At 45.2% G+C, this 16,196-nt stretch overlaps 1 protein-coding gene and 1 non-coding gene across 2 annotated transcripts in view; one reads left to right on the top strand and one right to left on the bottom strand.

Moving 5' to 3' along the window:
• Positions 1 to 16,196, bottom strand: part of TET1 (tet methylcytosine dioxygenase 1) — a 185,982-nt gene that overhangs the window by 79,356 nt on the left and 90,430 nt on the right. The window lies entirely within an intron of this gene.
• On the top strand, positions 5,825 to 5,931 carry LOC128582774 (U6 spliceosomal RNA). The gene has a single exon (XR_008379218.1). It is a non-coding gene; the product is annotated as a U6 spliceosomal RNA (small nuclear RNA).

The following is a 16,196-nucleotide window of genomic DNA, read 5'->3' on the forward strand; positions in this document are numbered from 1 at the left end:
CTCAGCAGATGTTATACATTTGGACATTAGTAATGAAGCAATTCCTACAAGGCCTCTTGGTATTTTACTTGCAAAGTGGATGCAAACAAATCAGCTTGGAAAAGGGCAGTCACAGGGACTAAGAGCTGGATTAAATACCGTCAACAAAGGACCCTTGCCAGCAGTGAACATTCTTGGCGAGCAGAGATTCAAATAAATTTTAGACCTTCTAAACTTAACAAATTGAAAAAGAACAAAAACCCAGTGTTGGGCCAGTCATAAATGGGACCAATACTACAAACTACTAAAGGAAAGAAAATTTCAGTTACATTGCAAATTAACATATAATAAGAAAATAAACTGTTTGTCATATTGCTTCATTACCATAGTTTGGAAATGGAAGGGGTGGGGACAACGTGGAATTCAACTGAAAGGCCTAGTGTGGTGACTCAGATGTGTAATTCCAGAACTTTGGGAGGCCTAAGCAGGAGAATTGCTTGAGGCCAGGAGTTTGAGACCAGCTTAAGCAACATGATAGAACCCAATTTCTACAAAGAAAAAAAATCTAATGAAACTAAGACAACAATTTTATTTATTAATTTATTTGAGACAGTCTCATTCTGTAGCCCCTGGTACAGTGCCCTGGCCTCATAGCTCACAACAACGTCAAACTCTTGGGCTCAAGTGATCCTCTTGTCTCAGCCTCCTGAGAAGCTGGAATTATAGGCGCCTGCCTGCACACCCAGCTACACTTGCTTTTGCTCAGGCTGGCTGGTCTTGAACTCCGGAGCTCAAGCAATCCACCTACCTCAGTCTCCCAGAGTCCTGGGATTACAGGCCTGAGCCACAGTGCCCAGTCTAGAAAACAATTTTTCTTTTTTTTTTGCAGTTTTTTTTTTTTTGGTCGGGGCTAGGTTTGAACCCACCACCTCCGGCATATGGGGCCGGCGCCCTACTCCATTGAGCCACAGGCGCCGCCCAAGAAAACAATTTTTTTTTTTAAGAAAACAACTTTTTTTTTTTTTTTTTTGTAGAGACAGAGTCTCACTTTGTGGCCCTCGGTAGAGTGCCATGGCATCACACAGCTCACAGCAACCTCCAACTCCTGGGCCTAAGCGATTCTCCTGCCTCAGCCTCCTGAGTAGCTGGGACTACAGGCGCCCGCCACAACGCCCGGCTATTTCTTGGTTGCCGTCTGGCCGGGGCCGGGGCCGGGTTTGAACCCGCCACCCTCAGTACATGGGGCCAGCGCCCTACTGACTGAGCCACAGGCGCCGCCCAAGAAAACAATTTTTAAACAAAGAATTCCACTGAAAAATATGAAAATGTCTGTGGGAAAAAATTCTAGGCTGAAATTCAGAGGAAGAAGTGATGAAAAAGGACGTGAGTTGGCAACAAGAAACCAATCACACAACAGTGTACTTATTAGTAGAAACTACCACCAAAAAGTTAAATAATTCTTTCTACGTTCTAGGAAAACTCACTTTGAGTATTTATGCATCATTATGTTTGTTCTTAGAAGGGAGACCCAGCTCCACGAATGTTGTGGACTATGTTAGGTATGGCATATTTAGATTATTCATATAGAGCATCTACACATTTCACCCTTTCCTGGGGGTTCCTGCTGGGTTCTCCTAATTACCTGACAGGATACACCAAAGGCTAAACATCCTTTCATGCAAAACTCTGACTAGATAAGCTTAGTAGTTAAAAAAGTTATGAAGTGTTGGGCGGCGCCTGTGGCTCAGCTGGTAGGGCGCCGGTCCCATATGCCGGAGGTGGCGGGTTCAAACCCAGCCCCGGCCAAAAAAAAAAAAAAAAAAGTTATGAAGTGGCTACCTGTGTTTTCTGTTTAAGCTGTTGAGAGGCTCTCAAAATTAGAAGAGGCTTTGAAGGGATGCCCAGGCCTGGACTCTGACTGCATAACCTTCACAAAATGACTCCTCAACCTTGCTAAGTACCCAAAGTAATAGTAAAATAATTATCTCCAAACAGCACAGTATACTGTTCCCTCCACCCTTCCACCCAGCAGTCCTTATTTTGCGGGGGCGGGGATAAGCTTAAGGGATTCCCTTGCCTGAGCCTCCCAAGTAACTGGGACTACAGGCACCCACGATAACACCCAACTACTCCTATTTTTATCTCTTGGAACCTGAGATGGCAGGTAGAAGACACTCTTCCTTAATCCTTCAAATATCCATCAGTAATGATTTATAGCCCATAGGAAAAAAAAATAGGGATCAGTCCATAATGATACAATAAATAATTGAATGAATAAATAAGTAGAAGAAAAGGTACAACACTTTCTTGCAGTAAAACTTCCATTAATAAATGTAAAAGGAATGGTAGGAATAGAAAATGATCATTTGTTGGGAGGCTGAGGCAAGAGAATCGCTTAAGCCCAGGAGTTGGAGGTTGCTGTGAGCTGTGTGAGGCCACGGCACTCTACCGAGGGCCATAAAGTGAGACTCTGTCTCTACAAAAAAAAAAAAAAAGAAAATGATCATTTGGTAAACAATAATAACTGCAGGAGGCGGCTGGGCACCCGGAGCATAGTAGTTATGGCGCCAGCCACATACACTGGGGCTGGTGGGTTTGAACTCAGCCCGGACCAGCTAAACAACAGCTAAACCACTGCAACAAAAAAATAGGTGGGAGTTGTGGCGGGCGCCTGTTGTCCAAGCTACTTGAGAGGCTGAGACAAGAGAATTGCTTGAGCCCAAAAGTTTGAGGTTGCTGTGAACTGTGATGTCACAATACTCTACAGCAGGGGACATAGTGAGCCTCTGTCTCAAAAAATAAATAAATAAATATATTGGCGGCGCCTGTGCCTCAGTGAGTAGGACACCTGCCCCATATACCAAGGGTAGCAGGTTCGAATCCGGCCCTGTTCAAACTGCAACAACAAAAAAATATAGCCTGGGGTTGTGGCTGGCGCCTGTAGTCTCAGCTACTAGGGAGGCTGAGACAAAAGAATCACCTAAGCCCAAGAGCTAGAGCTTGCTGTGAGCTGTGATGCCACTCTACGAAGGGTGACAAAGTGAGACTGTCTCAAAAACAAAAAACAAAAAAATTAGATGAGAAGAAAATTGTCTCGGTCAAATGGTATGGCTCATGCTTATAATTGTAGCTCTCTGGGAGCCCAAGGCTGATCAATAGCTGATGCCAAGGCACTCTACCCTGGGTGACAGAGTGAGACTCAATTAAAAAAAAAAATTGTGGGGCGGCGCCTGTGGCTCAAGGAGTAGGAAGCCGGTCCCATATGCCAGAGGTGGCGGGTTCAAACCTAGCCCTGGCCAAAAAACAAAAAAAAAAGAAAAAAAATTGTGGGGCAGCGCCTGTGGCTCAGTGAGTAGGACACTGGCCCCTTATACCAAGGGTGGCGGGTTCAAACCTGGCCCCGGTGAACTGCAACAAAAAAATAGCTGGGCGTTGTGGTGGGAGCCTGTAGTCCCAGCTACTCGGGAGGCCAAGGCAAGAGAATCGCCTAAGTCCAGGAGTTGGAGGTTGCTGTGAGCTGTGATGCCACTGCACTCTACCAAGGGCCATAAAGTGAGACTCAGTCTCTACAAAAAAAAAAAAAATTGTGGGCTCAGCTCCTGTAGCACATTGGTTACAGAGCTAGCCACATACACCAAAGCTGATGGGTTCAAACCTGGTGCAGGCCAGCTAAACAACGACAACTGTAATAAAAAGTAGCTGGGCGTTGCCTATAGTCCCAGCTACTTGGGAGGCTAAGGCATGAGAATCACTTAAGCCCAAAAGTTTGAGGTTGCTGTGAGCTGTGACACCATAGCACCCTACCCAGGGTGATAGCTTGACAGCTGTCTCAAAAAAAATAAAATTTGGGCGGCACCTGTGGCTCAGTGAGTAGGGCGCCGGCCCCATATGCTGAGGGTGGTGGGTTCAAACCCAGCCCCAGCCAAACTGCAACAACAAAAAAATAGCTGGGCGTTGTGGCAGGCGCCTGTAGTCCAGCTGCTCGGGAGGCTGAGGCAAGAGAATCACATAAGCCCAAGAGCTGGAGGTTGCTGTGAGCCGTGTGACGCCACGGCACTCTACCGAGGGCAGTAAAGTGAGACTCTTGTCTCTACAAAAAAATAAAAATAAATAAAATAAAATTTGTCTATCAATACTGAATATGATGAAAAATGGAGTATTTGAATGTTCTCCAAGTATCTCCCCAGAAGACTTTTTTTTTTTTGAGACAGAGTCTTAACCTATCACCCTGGATAAAGAGCACTGGCATCATACCTCACAGCAATTTCCAACTTGGGCTGAAGCGATCCTCTTGCCTCAGTTTTCTATGTTATTTATTTATTTATTTATTTTTTGAGACAGAGGCTCACCATGTTACCCTCAGTAGAGTGTCATAGCATCACAGCTCATAGCAACCTCAAACTCCTGGGCTTAAGCGATTCTCTTGCCTCAACCTCCCAAGTAGCTGGGGCTACAGGTACCCCCCACAATACCCAGCTATTTTTTTTTTTTGTAGAGACAGAGTCTCACTTTATGGCCCTCGGTAGAGTGCCATGGCCTCACACAGCTCACAGCAACCTCCAACTCCTGGGCTCAAGCGATTCTCTTGCCTCAGCCTCCCGAGTAGCTGGGACTACAGGCGCCCGCCACAACGCCCGGCTATTTTTTGGTTGCAGTTTGGCCGGGGCCGGGCTTGAACCCGCGACCCTCGGTATATGGGGCCGGCGCCCTACTGACTGAGCCACAGGCGCCGCCCAATACCCAGCTATTTTTTTGTTACAGTTCTTATTGTTGTTTAGCAGGCCTGGGCCAGGTTCGAACCTGCCCACCTCAGTGTATGTGGCTGGCACCCTAACCACTGAGCCACAGGCGCCAAGCTAGTTTTTCTATTTTTAATAGAGAAAGGGTCTCACTTTTGCTCAGGCTGGTCTTAAACTTGTGAGCTCAAGCTAACCACCTGCCTAGAATTACAGGCATGAGCCACCGTGCCCAGCCAAGATATTCATTAATTACAAAGGGAAACAGTAATCTTAGAGAAAAGACACTTGGCAGAGGGATAAGCCAAGAGAGTAAAGTTAATTCAGATATGAGATCTTCTATATGATACACAGTCAGGTACATAACTTTTGTGAGTTATTGTCAAAATTGCTTGTACTAAATCTAATTATGAGGAAATACCAAGCAAACCCAATTTGAAGCACATTTCACAAAATAAACAATCAAAATTCTTGAAAAGTACTAATATAAGGAAAGACAAAGAAACACTGAGGAACATTGCAGTTCACAGATTAAGGGATAATCACACCTAAATGCAACGAGAGACCCTACACTGAATCCTACATCCAGAAAAAGACATTAGTGGGAAAACTGGCCACATATGAGTTAATACTATTTTTTCGGGCGGCGCCTGTGGCTAAAGGAGTAGGGCGCCGATCCCATATGCCGGAGGTGGCGGGTTCAAACCCAGCCCCGGCCAAAAAAAAAAAAAAAAAAAAATCACAAAAAAAAATACTATCTTTTCTTTTTTTTTTCGGCCGGGACTAGGTTTGAACCTGCCACCTCCGGCATATGGCACCAGCGCCCTACTCCTTGAGCCACAGGCGCCGCCCAAAATACTATCTTTTCAATGTTAACATCCTGGCTTTGATCACGGCACTAAGGTTATGTAAGATGTTAACATATGGCAATGTTGAGTAAAGTGTGTAAGAGGACTTTCTGTACTATTTTTACAATAGTTTAAAAAATTTCAGTGCTTGCAAGCGGCACCTGTGGCTCAAAGGAGTAGGGCACAGGCCCCATACGCCGGAGGTTGCGGTTCAAGTCCAGCCCCAGCCAAAAACTGCAAAAAAAAAAAAACAACATTTCAGTGCTTGCTTCAGCACCACATACACTAAAATTGGAATGATACACAGAAGATTAGCATGGCCCCTGCCCAAGGACAACACGCAAATTCGTGAAGCAGTCCATAAAATAAAATTGATTAAAAAAGAAAATTCAGACCATATCCAAATAAAAGATAAACCTATCATAGACTGAGTCCATAACCCTTACCTTATGGCCCCTTTTCTCCCTCAAGGGTTGACTTTAAATGGAACTTTTATAGATGGGGAGTGGATTTAATAATGTCCAGCATGCTAATCACTCTGTTCTTTAATCCTAAAGTTACACTTTGTTTTTTATTTTAATATTTATTTATTTTTTTTTTGAGACAAAGCCTGAAGCTGTCCCCCTGGGTAGAGTGCTGTGCCATCATAGCTCACAGCAACCTCCAACTCCTGGGCTCAAGTGATTCTCCGATTCTCCTGCCTCTGCCTCCCAGGGAGCTGGGACTACAGGCCCCTGCCACAACGCCCAGCTATTTTATTTTTTTTTGGTTGCAGCCGTCATTGTTGTTTGGCGGGGCCAGGCTGGATTCGAACCTGCCAACTCAGGTGTACGTGGCTGGCGTCTTAGCCACTTGAGCCACAGGCCCCGAGCCTATTTTTTATTTTAATTCAAAATTTATTTTCTTTGAAAACAGGGTCATACTCTGCTACCCAGGCTAGAGTTGAGAGTTTGCATGTATTGAGAATAAGATGAAGTCAGTCAGGCTAGGGCAGAGACAACACAGCTGGTGGGGTCAGTTTAGATCCTACCTGACCTTCTTCTCATTTTTTCCATTCTTTTTTTTTTTTTTTTTTTGTAGAGACAGAGTTTCACTTTATTGCCCGCGATAGAGTGCCGTGGCATCACACAGCTCACAGCAACCTCCAATTCCTGGGCTTAGGCGATTCTTCTGCCTCAGCCTCCCGAGTAGCTGGGACTACAGGCGGCCACCACAACACCCAGCTATTTTTTTTGTTGTTTTTGCAGTTTGGCCGGGGCTGGGTTTGAACCTGCCACCCTCGGCATATGGGGCCGACGCCTTGCTCACTGAGCCACAGGGGCCTCCCTTTTCCATTCTTATTGTTTTGTAAATTTACCTCCCACCCTATAGATGCCTATCTTGAGTAGTTTAGGAGGATTGATTTAGGAGATTAACTTTTGAATTGGAATTGTTGTAATAGGTCACTGGATTATGCTGATTAGTTTAAGATAAGGATTAATGGCGGCGCCTGTGGCTCAAGGAGTAGGGTGCCGGTCCCATATGCCGGAGGTGGCAGGTTCAAACCTAGCCCCGGCCAAAAAAAAAAAAAAAAAAAAAGATAAGGATTAATGTGTTCCTTGCTTTGAACTTTTATGTATAAAACTGTGATTTTGGAAATGGAAAAGAAGAACAATCTTGTAGAGGATACTCTCACTGTTCTCCAGAATTGCTGGTCTTCTGAAAATTAAAGCTTGTTGGACCTAAACCCTATCTCTGCCTATTGGCTTGGCCTTTAGCAAGCTGCTAGACCCCTTTGTCTGGTAACACAGTGGCCTCATCACAGCTCACTGCAACCTCAAATTCCTGGTCTCACATCCTCTTGCTCTTCTGCTTCAACCTTCCCTAACTAGGACTATAGGTGTGTGCCGCCATGCTCAGCTAAAAGTTAAAAGTTCATTTCTAGAGGGTGGCGCCTGTGGCTCAAGGAGTAGAGCGCCGGTCCCATATGCTGGAGGTGGCGGGTTCAAACCCAGCCCCGGCCAAAAACCACAAAAAAAAAAAAAGTTCATTTCTAGAGATAGTTTCATGATGTCACCCAGGCTGGTCTTTTCACAGGCTCAAGCAGTCCTCCCACCTCACCCTCCAAAAGTGCTGTAACTAAAGGCCTGAGTCTTTAAAACAAACCACGAAATGCCATAGACGTCATTTTGTAACCTGCTTTATTTTTCCACTTCTTACATTTTAAAACCGTCCTTCATTTCTTTAAATTAAAGTAGGCATGTATACGTTGAAGATTCTAGCCAAAATGCTCTTCAGATACATAGAACCCACTTATTTTCTAAGTGCCACAACTGCCCCAATACAACTCGGGTTCCCCACATTTACTGACCTTGTTCTTTCTTTCTTTTTTTTTTTTGTAGAGACAGAGTTTCACTTTATAACCCTCAGTAGAGTGCTGTTGTGTCACAGCTCACAGCAACCTCTAACTCCTGGGTTTAGGTGATTCTCTTGCCTCAGCCTCCCAAGTAGCTGGGACTACAGGCGCCCGCCACAACCTGACCTTGTTCTTTCACCTTTCCAAATTCAAATGGCAAAAAACAAAAACAAATTCAACTGGCAAAAAATAGCTTTTTAAAATAATGTATGCTTGGCCTGGCCCAATGGCTCAGACCTGTAAACCAAGTACTCTGGGAGGGTGAGGCAGGTGGATTGCTTGAGCTCAGGAGTTTAAGAATAGCCTGAGCAAGAGCAAGACCTGTCTACTAAAAAGAGAAGAAAACTAAAAAAAAAAAAAAAAAAAAAAAAGAGAGAAGAAAACTAGCCAGGCACAGTGGCACATACCTGTCGTCTCAGCTACTGAAGAGGCTGAGGCAAGTGAGACTTGGACTCGAAAAAGAAAAAAAACAACAACCATGCTTTTCAAATTATCATAGAGTATGATTCAGAAATTATGATTATTTTTTATTTATTTATTTTTTTTTGAGACAGAGTCTCACTTTGTCACCTCGGTAGAGTGCCGTGGAAATCACACAGCTCACAGCAACCTCCAACTCCTGGGCTTAGGCGATTCTCTTGCCTCAGCCTCCCAAGTAGCTGGGACTACAGGCACAATGCCCGGCTATTTTTTTTTGTAGCAGTTTGGCCGGGGCTGGATTTGAACCCCCCACCCTCGGTATATGGGGCGGGTGCCCTACTCACTGAACCACAGGCGCCACCCCTATTTATTTAATTTTTTAAAGAAAATATGTCATTATGTCGCCCTTGGTAGAGTGCAGTGGCATCAAATAAATATTTCTCATTATGTTGCCCCAGGTAGAGTGCTGTGGCGTCACAGTTCAGAGCAACCTCCAACTCTTGGGCTTAAGCGATTCTCTTGCCTCAGCCTCCCAAGTAGCTGAGGACTACAGGCACCAGACACAACACATGGCTATTTTTTTTGTTGTTGCAGTTGTCATTGTTGTTTAGCTGGTCTAGGCCGGGCTCAAACCGGCCAGCCTCGGCGCATGTGGCTGGCGCTATAACCACTGTGCTATAGTAGGCGCTGAGCCTATTATTTTTTTATTTTTTGTACAGACAGAGTCTCACTTTACTGCCCTTGGTAGAGTGCCGTGGCGTCACACAACTCACAGCAACCTCCAACTCCTGGGCTTAGGCGATTCTCTTGCCTCAGCCTCCCGAGTAGCTGGGACTACAGGCGCCCGCCACAACGCCCGGCTATTTTTTGGTTGCAGTTTGGCCGGGGCTGGGCTTGAACCCGCCACCCTCGGCATATGGGGCCGGCGCCCTACTCACTGAGCCACAGGCGCTGCCCACCTATTATTTTTTTTTTTTTTTTTATTTTTATTTTTATTTTTTTTTTTTGTAGAGACAGAGTCTCACTTTTTTTTTTTTTTTTTTTTTAATTTGGCCGGGGCTGGGTTTGAACCCGCCACCTCCGGCATATGGGACCGGCGCCCTACCCGCTGAGCCACAGGCGCCGCCCCTATTATTTTTTTTTTGATAACAGAGTCTCAAGCTGTCACCCTGGGTAGAGTGCCATGGTGTTATCAGAGCTCACAACAACCTCAACTCCTAAACTCAATTGTTCCTCTTGCCTCAGTTTTTCCTGTTTTTAGTAGTGATGGGTTATTGCAATTTAATACATGCTACTATTTTGAGGTTAGAATATTATTAAAAAATAAGCAGGTAGGGTTGGCGCCTGTGGCTCAAGGAGTAGGGCACCGGCCCCATATACCGCAGGTGGTGGGTTCAAAATCAGCCCCGGCCAAAAACTGCAAAAAAAATAAATAAATAATCAGGTAGCTGGGCACCTGTAGCTCAGTGTCTAGGGCGCCAGCCACATACAACAGAGCTGGCAGGTTCAAACCCAGGCAGGGCCTGCCAAACAACGACAGCTACAACCAAAAAAAAAAAAAAAATAGCCGAGTGTTGTGGCGGGCACCTGTAGTCCCAGCCACTTGGGAGGGGAGGCAACAGAATCACTTAAGCCCAAGGCTTTGAGGTTGCTGTGACACCATGGCACTCTACCAAGGGTGACATAGTGTGACTCTTTCTCAAAAAAAAAAAAAATATATATTAAAAAAAAAGGGGTGGCGCCTGTGGCTCAAAGGAGTAGGGCGCCGGCCCCATATACTGGAGGTGGTAGGTTCAAATCCAGTCCAGGACAAAAATTGCAAAAAAAAACAAAAACTAAAAAAGGCTTGGGGCCCTAAGCACAGTGGTTACAGAGCCAGACACATACACGGAAGTTAGCGGGTTCAAACCCAGCTTGGGCCAACTAACGTTGGTTAGCAATGACAACAGCAACAAAAAATAGCCGGGCATTATGACGGGCACCTATAGTCCCAGCTACTTGGAAGGCTGAGGCAAGAGAATCGCTTAAGCCCAAGAGTTTGAGGTTGCTGTGAACTATGATGTCATGGCACTCTGAGGGCAACATAAAACTCTGTCCCAATAAATAAATAAATAAATAAAAATAACGCTTCTGGGCGGCACCCGTGGCTTAGTGGGTTGGGCGCCAGCCCCATATACTGAGGGTGGCAGGGTTCCAACCCCAGCCAACCAAACTGCAATTAAAAAAATATAGCCGGGCGGCGCCTGTGGCTCAGTCGGTAAGGCCCCGGCCCCATATACCGAGGGTGGTGGGTTCAAACCCGGCCCCGGCTGAACTGCAACCAAAAAATAGCCGGGCGTTGTGGTGGGTGCCTGTAGTCCCAGCTACTTGGGAGGCTGAGGCAAGAGAATCGCTTCAGCCCAGGAGTTGGAGGTTGCTGTGAGCTGTGTGACGCCACGGCACTCTACCAAGGGCCATAAAGTGAAACTCCGTCTCTACAAAAAATAAAAAAATAAATAAAAAAAATTAAAAAATAAAAAAATATAGCCAGGCGTTGTGGCGGACGCCTGTAGTCCCAGCTACTTGGAAGGCAGAGGCCGGAGAATCACTTGAGCCCAGGAATTGGAGGTTGCTGTGAGCTGTGGTGCCAGGGCATTCTACCCTGGGCGACAGCTTGAGGCTCTGTCTCAAAAAAAAAAAAAAATTGTTTGGCAGTTTCCTTAAAGAATTAAACATCTATTCTATGACTCAGCAATTCCATTTCTAGGTACTTATCCAAGAAAAATGAAAATGTATAATATACAAAGGGAAGAAAAAAAATAAACAACCAAAACCATGTACAAGAATGTTCATAACAGCTTTATTTGTAATAGTCCCAAACCAGAAACAATCCAAATGTCCATCAACAAGAGAATGAATAAACAAAGTATGGTCTATTCCTACAATGGAAAACTTCTCAGAAATAAAAAGAATCAAATGAGTTGAACCCAGAAAAACGGTCTACAATGTGGCTAGGCCTGAGATGATACCTTCAAGTCATCTCTTCCAATTTTTTTTAGAGACAAGAGTCTCACTTTGTCGCCCTCGGTAGAGTGCTGTGGCATCACACAACTCACAGCAACCTCCAGCTCTTGGGCTTAGGCGATTCTCTTGCCTCAGCCTCCCGAGTAGCGGGGACTATAGGCGGCCACCACAACACCTGGCTATTTTTTTTTTTTTTTTTTTAATTTGGCTGGGGCTGGGTTTGAACCCGCCACCTCTGGCATATGGGACCGGCGCCCTACCCGCTGAGCCACAGGCGCCGCCCAACACCTGGCTATGTTTGCTGCAGTTTGGCTGGGGCTGAGTTTGAACCCACCACCCTTGGTATGTGGTGCCAGTGCCCTACTCACTGAGCCACAGGCGCCGCCCTCTCCCATTCTTGTTGTTGTATATATTTAGCTTCAACCTAAAAGCATTTATCCTGAGTAGTTTAGGATGATTGATTTAGGAGATTACTGTTTTTCTTTTTTTGGAGATAGTCCCACTCTGTTTCCCAGGCTAGAGTGCTATGGCTTTAGCCATACTGGGTTCAAGCAGTACTTGTGCCTCAGACTCTGAAGTAGCTGAGGCTAGAAGTGCCCACCACAACGCCCAGCTGATTTTTCTGTCTTGCTCTTGCTCGGACTAGTGTCACACTCCTGAGCTCAAGGGATCCTCCTGCCTTGGCCTCTCAGATTGCTAAGATTATAGGTGTTACTGGACAGAGAGGGTCAGGTCGCCTGTCAGTATGCAGAGACAGGGGTAGGTCCACCAAACTTGGTCAGAAGACCAGAATTCTAGAGAACAGTGAGAGTAGCCTCTCCAAGACAGTTCTGTTCTTCCATTTCCAAAATTACTTTTATACATAAAAGTTAAAAGTAGGGCGGCGCCTGTGGCTCAAGGAGTACGGCGCCGGTCCCATATGCCGGAGGTGGCGGGTTCAAACCCAGCCCCGGCCAAAAAAATCACAAAAAAAAAAGTTAAAAGTAAAGACCACACAGACCCCTATTCCAAATAATAATCAGCATAACTCGGTGACCTACAACATTTCTAAATCAAAATCTCCTAGATCAATTGACCTAAACTACTAGAGATAGGCATCTTTAGGGTTGGAGGTAAATTTACAAAACAGTAAGAATGGCAGATAGGAGGTGAAGGTCAGGCAGGACGTAAACCAACCATACCAGCTGTGTCAAATGGAAGGCAGAGGGTGAAGGTCAGGCAGAACCTAAACCAACCACATGAGCTGTGTCATGTCTGCCCTAGCCTGCCCGACTCCATCTTATTCTTACTACATGTGCTTTCACAGGCATGAGCTACCTTGCCCTGGTAGATTAATTTTTTCAAATTAGAAATGTTATAATGGGTCACGAATTATGCCCATTATTATTTATTTATTTATTTATGTATTTTAGATAGAATCTCACTATGTTGCCCTTGGTAGAGTGCCGTAGCATCACAGCTCACAGCAACCTCAAACTCCTGGGCTTAAGCGATTCTCTAGCCTCAGTCTTCCAAGTAGCTGGGACTACAGGTGCACACCACAACACCCGGCTATTTTTGTTGTTGTTGTTGTTGTAGTTACTGTTGTTTGGCAGGCCCGGGCCATGTTCAAACCCAACAGCCCCATTGTATGTGGCTGATGCCCTAGCCTCTGAGCTACAGGCAGGGCACAGGCCCCATATACCAAGGGTGGCTGGTTCAAACCTGGCCCCGGCCAAACTGCAACAAAAAAATAGCTGGGCGTTGTGGTGGGCCTGTAGTCCCAGTTACTCCGGAGGCTGAGGCAAGAGAATCGCCTAAGCCCAGGAGTTGGAGGTTGCTGTGAGATGTGTGACGCCACGGCACTCTACCAAGGTGACAAAGTGAAACTGTCTCTACAAAAAAAAAAACCTTCAACTCTTGGGCTCAAGCGATTCTCTTGCCTCAGCCTCCCAAGTAGCTGGGACTACAGGCGCCCGCCACAATGCCCAGCTATTTTCTAGTTAAGATTGTCATTGTTGTTTGGCAGGCCTGGGCTGGATTCTAACCTGTCAGCTCTGGTGTATGTGGCTGGTGCCTTAGCTGCTTGAGCTGCAGGTGTGGAGGCTAGATTTGCATATTTTTTTCTTTTTTTTTGAGACAGAGCCTCAAGCTGTCACCCTGGGTAGAGTGCCATGGCATCTTAGCTCTCAGAAACCTCCAACTCCTGGGCTTAAGCAATTCTCTTGCCTGAGCCTCCCAAGTGGCTGGGACTACAGGTGCCTGCCACAATGCCTGGCTATTTTTTTTTTTTGGTTACAGCCGTCATTGTTGTTTGGCAGGCCCCGGGCTGGATTCGAACCCTCCAGCTCGGGTGTATGTGGCCCCTTAGCCGCCTGAGCCACAGGTGTGGAGCCTAGATTTGCATATTTCTTTCTTTTTATTTTTTATTTTTTTTTGGAGATAAGAATCTCATTACGATAGTTAGACCCCAGTAGATTGCCATAGTGTTATAGTGCACAGCAACCTCAAACTTTTTAGCTCAGGCGACTCCCTTGCCTCACCCTCCCGAGTAGCTGAGACTACAGGCACCCACCAAAATGCTCGGCTATTTTTTGTTTAGCAGGCATGGGCCAGGTTTGAACCCACCATCCCTGGTGCATGTGGCTGACACCCTAACCACTGAGCTATGGATGTGGAGCCTTGCTTGACACTTTTATGTATAAAACTGTGGTTTTGTAAATGGAAGGGCAGAGTAGTCTTTGAGAGACTATGCTCACTGTTCTTCAGAATTTCTGGCCTTCTGGTAATAACAGGGTTAGGCCTAATCCCCACCTCTGCATTTCACTAACAGTAACAGGCAACCAGACCCTCTTTGTCTGGGAACAGACTGACACAGGCAAAATTAATGAATCTCAATATTGTGCTGAGTGCCAAGACAATTCAATGAGGCAAGAATAGTCTTTTCAACAAATTGCATTGGGACAACTAGATATCCAAATACAAAAGAAAGAAGTCAGACCCCCGTATCATACCAAATACAAAATTAAAATGGATCAAAGATCTTGAAATAATAGCTAAGCTATAAATTTTCTTTTTTTTTTCTTTTTGTAGAGACAGAGTCTCACTTTATGGCCCTCTGTAGAGTGCTGTGGCCTCACACAGCTCACAGCAACCTCCAACTCCTGGGCTTAAGCGATTCTCTTGCCTCAGCCTCCCAAGCAGCTGGGACTACAGGCGCCCGGCTAGCTAAGCTATAAATTTCTTAAGAAATACAACAAATATAAATGTTTGTGTATTTGGACAACCAGTTTTTAAAATATGACACCAAAAACACAAGCAACCATAGAAAAAGATCAACGTGTCATAATCAAAAATTAAAACTTCCCAACAAATTACCACGAAAGTCAAAGGATAACCCACCTTAAGAGAGAAAAATCTGTAGATCAGACATGTGATAAGAGACTGGTGAGGCAGATGCATAAAGTGCTATAATGATCTAATAATAAAAATACAACTAGTTCAATTTAAAAATCTATAGAAGAGACAGGTGTGATGCCTCCAGCCACAAGTCTCAGCAACTTGGGAGGTGGAGGGAGGAGAATGGCTTGAGGCTAGGAGTTGAAGGCTGCAGAGGGCCAAGAACTCCCAGACTGGTAACTTTACCAATTACCATTTTATTACCAGCAGAAGGAAACATTCATTGATGAGACCTACTGTCAAAAAAAACAAAGACAATTTTCCAAAGATACACAAATGTCCAATGGGCACAGGAAACATGATAAATATCATTAACCACCCAAGATTCCACTATACCCTCCTAAATTATACACCCATCTAAAATTTTTAAGATGGATCTTTAACAAGTGTCAGCCAGGATGTAGAGAGATTCCACTGCTCAGACATTGCAAATGGCAATGTAAAACGATGCTTTGCAAAAGTCTGGCAGTTCCTCTAGAAGTTAAATATAGAATTAACATATTATTAGGTAGATAGTTAGAATTCCAGCTCTCCTAAGGAAAAAAGGACAAAATTGGTGCTCTGCCTTTGGGGTGCTTGGATGAATTGTCCCACCTGGGAAGAAGGACAAAGATGGGCCACCTTAGTGTTGCCCCACCTTGCTCCAATGCCAGAACAGAGGAAAGCCCCCGAGCCAGCCACCATAACATTTGGAAAGTGACTTAGACCTAATTATGACAATGTTAACTGTTCATCACAATGGTTTCAGGAGGAGGGCCACAGCCCACAGTATAATTAAAACAGGACCCCAGGGCTTGGCGCCTGTGGCTCAAGTGGCTAAGGCACCAGCCACATACACCAGAGCTGCTGGGTTTGAATCCAGGCCAGGCCTGCCAAACAACAATGACAACTATAACCAAAAAAACCCAACAAACAAACAAACAAAAAAACGGACCCCAGACTTTTCTGTGCAGTGATAACATAGACAGGCCCTCTGGGGTCTATGACCAGCATGGCTTACTCTGTATACCTATGCCTCATTCTTAATCTATAAACCTTTCTCTTCCTCAATACATTTTGATTCATGTTTGCCTTGCTTTTGGTGGCTTTGGTCATTCTTCACCACGAGCACACCGGGAACCAAGAATGTAGACAATTCCCTGAATCCCAATAATATGACCCAGCAATCCCATCCCTTGTATGTACTCAAGAAATAAAAACATGTCTACACGAAACATTGCATATAAATGATCATAGCAGAATTTTTCACAGTAGCCCAAAGGGGCAGGGGGAGAGATGGCCATCAACTGGTGAACTCAGATATATAAAATGAGCTATATAGGGCCGGGCACAGTGGCTCAGGCCTGTAATCCCAGCACTCTAGGAAGCCAAGGCAGG

This window comes from Nycticebus coucang, chromosome 3 (genome assembly GCF_027406575.1).
Source record: "Nycticebus coucang isolate mNycCou1 chromosome 3, mNycCou1.pri, whole genome shotgun sequence".
Taxonomy (NCBI): domain Eukaryota; kingdom Metazoa; phylum Chordata; class Mammalia; order Primates; family Lorisidae; genus Nycticebus; species Nycticebus coucang.